Source organism: Jaculus jaculus, chromosome 1, assembly GCF_020740685.1.
Source record: "Jaculus jaculus isolate mJacJac1 chromosome 1, mJacJac1.mat.Y.cur, whole genome shotgun sequence".
In the NCBI taxonomy this organism is placed as follows: Eukaryota; Metazoa; Chordata; class Mammalia; order Rodentia; family Dipodidae; genus Jaculus; species Jaculus jaculus.
Window position 1 is genome coordinate 66,455,419 of NC_059102.1, and position 8,899 is coordinate 66,464,317.

Here is an 8,899-nt window from a genome sequence, read left to right on the forward strand (position 1 = left end):
CCTGGCCCAATGTTTCATCCTGTGGAAAAACTGAGGCCCCTTGCTGTTTCTCTCAATGAACAGTCTCTATGTAGAGATCAAGTCCAGTATTTTCTCTTGCTTTTCTCTTACACTTTCCTTACATTATATCACACTACAACAGCTTTTTGGGCCATTTGCATAGTGTGGACCTTCTCACACATGCTCTATCTGCTAAATATATCTTCATGCATCACATGTTTCATTAGCATTTTAAGATTTTTTTTATTAGCCTTCTTTATTTATTTGGGAGAGAGACAGACAGACAGAATGGGCACACCAGGGACTCCAGCCTCTGCAAACAAACTCCAGACACATGTGTCACTTTGTGCATCTGGTTTACATGGGTCCTGGGGAATCAAACCTGGGTCCTTTGGCTTTGCGGGCAAGTGCCTTAACAGCTAAGCCATTGCTCCAGCCCTCATTAGCATTTTAAATCTCCTCCTACAGTTGTGTGTTTTAGTGCTATGGTGATTCAAAGTCATGCCACACACTCTAGAGTGCTTTTGCACCTGCATCAGTGTCTCCAGCCACTTCTAGTTCACCTGGGTTTTTGCCAACAGCTTTTTCTCATCTGCTAATTTGTTTTTATTACAGACATATTTAGTATGGACACATCATGTATTGGTATCATCCTTTGCTTCATCCCATTCCACTGGGGCCCCTCCTCATTGGGCTGCTGGTATTTCCCATAGGGTTGGGGGTTATGCATTGTGGATGCTGCAGTCAGTTGTTATTGGGGCAAGGCAGTGCCTCTGGGAATGACATCTCAACCAATAGCTCTTACAATCTTTCTGCCCCCCTTCAGCAAAACTCCCTGAGCCTTGGTGGGTGAGTTTTATGTCTACTTCAGTGATGAACTTTTAGGAACCTCTGGATCTCTGCTTTGATATGTGTTGAGTATCCTCAGCATCTATTTCTTTCACCCTGGTGCTAATTGTCAGGTTCACCATGGAAATAGCACTCTTGCTTGTCTCACCAGATCCTCTGTGGTTTTGCCTGGGCCATGGCTGAAATGAGAGGGGTGGTTTATCTCCTTAGGTATCACTACCTTCTGAAAAAGACAAACAGATTCTGCAACAGAGAATGAAGTCAGCATAGGTTACATTGGATAAGTGTTAATAATTTAGGGAGAATTCGATGGCTATAGCCCCTCTTTTAGCTAAAGACTAGAGGGAGCTTGTCATTGGAGAGCATAATTTTTGTCTCCTTAGGATTCTGACCTGGTTCCTACTTCCAGATATGTCTCCTTTTCCACTGAGTGGATCTCTTGGCCAATCAGAAAGTTATTGGTTACCCACTGATGCTGTGTGCCACCATTGCACTGGTGTGTATACTGGTTGCTTCTGAGTAGCTTAGACCTCTTCTTGCTCACACTGTTTTTGGCCGCTTTACCCCAGTAGCTCATCTAGTGCTGGAAAGACTGTCTCAAAGAAACAAAGTGGAAAGCACTACATGAGCTAAGTGCCTGGGGCCTGGCTGTCTTCTGGATTCCAGCCAGGTCTCTCCATGTTCTGTGTCCGCAGTATTTATCACAGGTAGTTAATCAAGTGCTGTGACAGTCTGTCTTGTTTTGGGGACCTTGTAGGTCTCTCTGATTAATAGCTCGTTGTGGTTAGGAACTGATGGAACTGATTTCTGGTACTGGGAATCACAGGCCAGAGCCAAAAAAAAAAGTTTTTTTTTGTTTTTTTTTTTTCTTTTTTTGGTTTTTCGAGGTAGGGTCTCACTCTAGCCCAGGCTGACCTGGAATTCACTATGGAGTCTCAGGGTGGCCTTGAATTCACAGCAATCCTTCTACCTTTTCCTCCTGAGTGCTAGGATTAAAGGCATGCACCACCACGCCTGGCTTCAAAAACATTTATTTTTAAATATTTTTTTAATTTTTTTTTATTTTAATTTATTTGAGAACGACAGACACAGAGAGAAAGACAGATAGAGGGAGAGAGAGAATGGGTGCGCCAGGGCTTCCAGCCTCTGCAAACGAACTCCAGACGTGTGCGCCCCCTTGTGCATCTGGCTAACGTGGGACCTGGGGAACCGAGCCTCGAACCGGGATCCTTAGGCTTCACAGGCAAGTGCTTAACCACTAAGCCATCTCTCCAGCCTCAAAAACATTTTTTAAGGTTAGGTTCCATCCCACCTCTCCAGGTGCAACCCCCATACTCCTACTGAAGGTTAAATCTATTAGTCTACCTTCAAGGATAAATGTTATTATGGTACAAGTCCATTTTGGGTTTCATTTAGTGTTTATTCCCCCCCCCAATCTCCACTTTCCCTCCCCCCAAGCCCTTCCATCCCTCTTGTCTGGGCCATGAGTTGCCTATCAGGTAGGCCAGCAGCTCCAGCTAATTCAGGTTAGGAACCACTGATGAGTGAGAACATGCCATGTTTGTCTTTCTGTGATTGTGTGTGTACACTGAGTGTGATCTGTTCCAAGTCTATCACTTTTCCTACCAATTTCATTTTATCATGTTTTTCCTTATTGCTGAGTAGAATTCCATCATGTAGTTATACCACAACCTCATTATCCATTCATCCAGTGATGGGCACCTGGGTTGATTCCAGTTCTTAGCTATTATGAATTGAGCACCTGTAAACATGGTTGAGCAAATATCTCTGTAGTGAAGCATGGAACATTTAGAGTAAATGTCCAGTAAGGGAATAACTGGATCTGTTGGTTGCTTTATATTTATCTTTTTCATGAGTCTCCATATTGATTTCCATAGTGGTTGTACAAGTTTACATTCCAACCAACAATGAATGAGGGCTCCATTTGCCCCACATCCTCACCAACATTTGTTGTTTGATTTTGTTTTCATTTGCTAATTTGCTACCTCTGCTCAAAGCCTTCTGGACCTTGTCCTCTGCCCCACTCTCCTATCTCCTTGCCACCCCATTCCATAGTGTTGAAGATGCCCTCCCTGTACGAAATTCTGATGGGAAAGAGCATAGTTCAGAGCCAGTGCATGGTGAAGTGCTGTGTCTGTGACTTAGGATGGCCCAGGGCACCAATGGTCGGAAGAGGCTGGGTTTCTATGGACACCAGAGGTAGCTATAAACACAAAAAGAGGTAGTGGTATTCTAGGAAACATGAACAAACCAGAATGTGATCACATTCCTTGAGTTACTTCCTGTGTTGTCCAACTCACTATGCTGAAAGTAAAGAAGGAAAATGAAAGTCGCTTTCCTTCTCTACCCATCAGAAAGTGGAAAGGCCCAAATGGTTGGTACAATATATGCTCATTGTAAGCTAAAAACAAGTTACTTTGATTTGTTCAATGCTACTATTTTTTACATATGTGGTAAGTTACAACATAATGAAATCATGTCATTCTAATAATTCCACATTGCAAGTGAATATTCATCTTGTTTGCATTTAAAATTGGCTGCCATGGTGGTATACTTCTGTAAGCCCATGCACTTGGGAGGCTGAGGCAGGGCAAGTTCAACATCAGCCTGGGCTACATGGCAAGACCCCTGTCTTTCAATAAATAAATAAACAAATGTGGTATCACTTGACACAGGATGAAAGGTGGAGCTGGTGAGATGGCTCAGCATTAAAAATGTTTGGTGGCAATTATGAGGACCTGAATTTGATCTTTAGCACCCATGTAGAAAGCTAGACATCCATGCCTGTAGCCAGCACTGAGGAGAATGGAGACAGGAGAATGGCGAGGGCTTACTGGTCAGTTTGATTAAAAACAGCAGTTCCAGATTCAGGGAGAGACTGTCTCAAAGAAACAAAGTGGAAGAGCTATAGAGGACATCCAGTGTTCTACTCTGGCTTCCACATGCCTTCTCACTGAGTGCGCACATCTGCAGACACACATGAACACACATAGAAACACACACACACACACATACACACACACACAATAAATGGTAAATCCATGCTGGACACTTAAAGCATTTCTCTACATAGAATCACATTAAATACCAATTATGAAGCTTGTTATCTTGATATGTTTAATGGTATGTTTCCCATGATTTTTGAACAGGGGCTCTATTTTTATTTTGCACTATAATATACAAATTATGTAGCTGGCCCTGTGCTTGTATTGGCTAGAGACTATATTTTGAAGATAGACCTTAATGTACATAAATGTAGATTGCACTATCTCCTGGTGGTTTTTGTGATCTCAGACATTCCTGGAAGCTATACATAACAGAAAGACAAGGCATTATCTTTCTGTAATTATCTTACCAATAATAATGACAGTTTTCAAACTTGGCGTGTGACATTTATGCTCCCATGATTTATCTCTCCTTATCTATGTGATGTGAGCAATAAGTTCCCCCAGAAAAGAATCCAGACTCTACTTTTCTTCCCAATCCCCTGATTCTGAAGGCAGGCATCCTCTTTCCTCTACTGTGGCAGATTCCCAGATTCCCAGTCTGCCTCTACTCAAACTGGAACATATGGCTGTAAACTGAACCCATGCTTGAAAACCTATACCATACAATTAATATTAGCATAGTGTAGCTATGCTCTATTGAATCAGTTAAAAAAAAAAAGCTTGTCCCAGCAAAGGGAAGCATTTAAAAATAATCACAAAATGTCAGTGTAAATATAGATGTATGGCATATTCCCTCCAGATTCCTGTTGCTTATCTAAATCATCAATCACACTTACCCTTCAAAGACTGACCCCATGACTTGTTTGGGGAATTTGATCATAGCTCAGGTTGTTTTACTTCTAGTGTCTTGATCTCTCCCTCCGCTAGTGTTCCCTCTTCTTCACTGGTTCCCTCTTCTTCACTGGTCAATGTCTACAGCATTCTCAAACTTTCCATGGCCCAGGAGGGACATGTGTGTACCAGGAAGAGCCCCAGCCTTGGTTCTGATTGGCTGATCTATCAAAAAAATCTTAATGGAGTCATGCTAGAAGTTGATTACCTTAAATTTATGATAATCTAGCTGGATATAGTGGTGCATGCCTTAAATCCCAGCACTCGGGAGGCAGAGGTAGGAGGATGCGTTAGAGGTCACCCTGAGACTACATAGTGTATTCCAGGTTGGCCTGAGCTAAAGTGAAACCCTGCCTTGGGAAAGAAAAAGAAAAAAATTATGATAATCTGACAAGCAGGAAGTGATGTTGCTGAGGCATTTTGTTTTGTTTCATTTTACTTGTAGTGTTGGAATACAAGGCTTTGTGCATGCTGGAAAAGTGCTCTGCCACTGAACTAGAGTTCCCTGACTTTCCTCATTTTGTATATAAAGAAATGAGCTCCATTGGGAAATGGGGGGGGGGTATGCTCAACATCTAGTTAATGGCAAAGTCTGACCCTTGATTACACTGCACTACATTATGAGACAATTCAGGCAGTTCATGCTTATATGTTTTCTCTCCTTCCAGACACTAACTTTCCACGGGTCAAAAACTGTGTTCTGTCTGTATCACAGCACTTAATTTAGGACCAAGGACAAAAATGTTTTTGATTCTAGAATTAGACAATGCTTCATTCCCTAAAGTAGAATGAGTGCTCAGATAGGAGGGGCAGAGGTTGCATAGGGACAGAGGAACTGAAAAAGGCAAAAACAGGGGATGCAGACTGGGCATTTCAAAGTTATTCTCCTTGTAAGGAGAAGACAAGGAAATGAAATTAGAGAAATGCAACTTGTTGGTTAACATTAGGGTGCATTTTCTATGTAAGAATTAAGATAGAGGGGCTGGAGAGATGGTTCAGCGGTTAAACACTTGCCTGTGAATCCTAAGGACCCTGGTTCGAGGCTCGATTCCCCAGGACCCATGTAAGCCAGGTGCACAAGGTGGCACATGCATCTGGAGTTCATTTGCAGTGGCTGGAGGCCCTGGCATGCCCATTTTCTCTCTCTCCCTCTTTCTTTCTCTGTCTGTCACTCTTAAATAAATAAATAAAGATAAACAAATTTTTTTTAAAAAAAAGAATTAAGCTGGGCATGGTGGCACACGCCTTTAATCCCAGCACTTGGGAGGCAGAGGTAAGAGGATTGCTGTGAGTTCAAGGCCACCCTGAGACTATATAGTGAATTCCAGGTCAGCCTGGGCTAGAGTGAGACCCTACCTCGAAAACCAAAATAATAATAATAATAATTAAGACAGAGGGAACACATTGTTATGCTGAATCTGGCCCACTCGGGGCTGGAGAGTGGCTCAGAAGCTAAGGGTTGCTTGCTTGCTTGAATTCAGTGTGGTGACATGGAGCTGTGGCATGATTGAATATTTTGAGTTTAGTCAAATCCTTCTGAGTCCAGTGCCAAAGTTTAGCTCAAAATGATGTCCTTCTATAATTTTTTTTTGTTTTTTTCTTTTTCAAAGTAAGGTCTCACTCTAGTCCAGGCTGACCTGGAATTCACTATGGAGTCTCAGGGTGGCCTCGAACTCATGGCGATCCTCCTACCTCTGCCTCCCGAGTGCTGGGATTAAAGGCGTGCGTCACCACGCCCGACACTTCTATAATTTTTAATAGGATCATGAATAAGTATATCTAGAATACTCAACTATTAAATATTAGTGGAATAAATGAACAAAACTGTTTATCAATAAAGTAAAAAGCAAGTCATACAATAAAATAGACAATTATTTTAGTTTGCTTTTTATTATGGTGTTTTTATCTTTACAAGGTAAAAATAATATACAAATGTAGCCTAAAAGTTCCAGTCTTATAACTTCTGTATATCAGATGATCTTCATGGCAATCATAAACTTTACTAAATGTATTAAATGTTAAAAAATATGTAAGGTTGCCAGGCGTGGTGGCGCACGCCTTTAATCCCAGCACTTGGGAGGCAGAGGTAGGAGGATCGCCATGAGTTCGAGGCCACCCTGAGACTCCATAGTGAATTCCAGGTCAGCCTGAGCCAGAGTGAGACCCTACCTCGAAAAACCAAAAAAAAAAAAAAGAAAAAAAAAGTATGGCTGACGACTGCAGCTCATTGGTACAGCACTTGCCAAGGATACCCAAGGCCCTGGGTTTGATCACCAGCACTGAGAAAAGCACAACACAACAAAACAAAAATAAAATAAAAACATATGTGTGTGTGTGTGTGTGTGTGTGTGTGTATATATATATATATATACACATTTTATATATATATATATATATATATATATATATATATATATATATATATACACACACACACACACACACACACACACACACACACACACACATATACCTTTCCTCTGTGGATCTACATAGTCAACTCTATCTCCTGTGAGAGAGATGGCATGAATTTAAAAGAGAAATGAAACCTCAAGGAGTATTTAACTTTTAACTCTTACCTAGTTACTTTACCTGAGACATTTGTTTGAATCTGTTCCAAGTTGTCTCTGTTTTTCCATAATTCCTGTGATGTAGGATTTTTTTCTCAGCAAGTGGAGAAACAGAAGGAACCCCCACCACAGAAGAAGCTGGTCACGCAGCAAATTGTAATAAAAATGCCACCAGAGCATCTGCTCTGTCCTTCATCTGTGAGGAGTAGACAGGTGGAAGCCCTAGTCCCAGTCCTGGCTTCCCTCTAGCTGTCCACCTGCCAGAGTTTTTGTATTATAGTTCTTGAAAAAAAATAAAGCAACAACAAAAAACGAAACAAAAACAATAACCTTTAGCTCTCATTAAGTGGAAAAGACCTCAGAGTTGGGAAAGATTAACTTCTACTTTTAATATAATAATCAATTCTGTAATACTGCATATTCATCATTTTGTTTTATAGCACAGCTTACAATTTTTTCTCTTTTGGGTGACTTCTGGGCATCACTACTTTAGTTAAAGGAACTTCTATAAATAGGCCATTGTTGTGAGGGTTGGTTTGTCTGGCTAGGTGACACGCTCAGCTTACTGTTTGTGTAACTGCAGGTGTTAGAAACTAAGCTTTCATGTGGTATTCTTGTCCTGGCCTCCCTAGAGACTGTCCAAGTGGTGTCTGGGGACTTATTAAAGCATTATTTTAGTTGTGTTCCAAGTCCTCACACAGCAGCCCTATTGATGTAGTGGTGAGTAGGGACAGTGTCCTGTGGGCCGACGTGTAGGTCTCAGTGTTTCTGTGATGTGAGCCTTGTGACCCTGAGCTGTGGCCTTTACAAAGGCCTCTTCGTTTGTTTGGTGCCGCCCCCACCCACTTAGTGGGCTGGTAGTTGGGTGTCTTCCTTCCCTCAGGTTCCTTAGGTACTCCTTTATCTTGAGGACAGACCTCATTGAAGAACAAAATGTTCTGGAATATTTAGAAATAACAGCTAGGTATGATGGCACATATCTGTGGTCCCAGCATTAGTAGTCTGAGGCAGGAGGATGAAGAATTTAAGGTCAGCTATAGTACTATATAGTAAGACCCTACTTCAAAGCAAAGCCTAAAAGTAAGTGAGTGAATGAAAGAATAAATAAATAAATGAAAATGAAATGGCCTGGCATGGTGGTGGTGCTGCATGCCTTTAATCCCAGCACTTGGGAGACAGAGGTGAGTTCGAGGCCACCCTGAGACTACAGGTCAGTCTGGACTAGAGTGAGACCCTACCTCGAAAAACAAAAACAAAAACAAAAGAAAGAAAAGAAAATAGCTTTACTCCCTGCAGAAAGCACTGGAAATGTTTCTCTGATCTTCACTGTGAGCCTCAAGTATAGCCTCAGGGGATAAAACTCAAGGATGTGGGTTCCTTTCTATAACTGCCTCAAATTTGTTTATTAGTTTAGCAGTACCAAGGTTCATCTCAGGGCTTTTTACACATGCTAGTGAAGCATCTACCATTGAACTACATCCCTAGTCATTTTTACTTACTTTTTAAATTTGTTTAATTTCTATTTGTTTATTTGAGATAAAGAGGGAGAGAGAGAATGAGAGAGAGAAAGGGAGGGAGAGAGAATTGGTGCACCAGGGCCTCTAGCCACTGCAAATGACC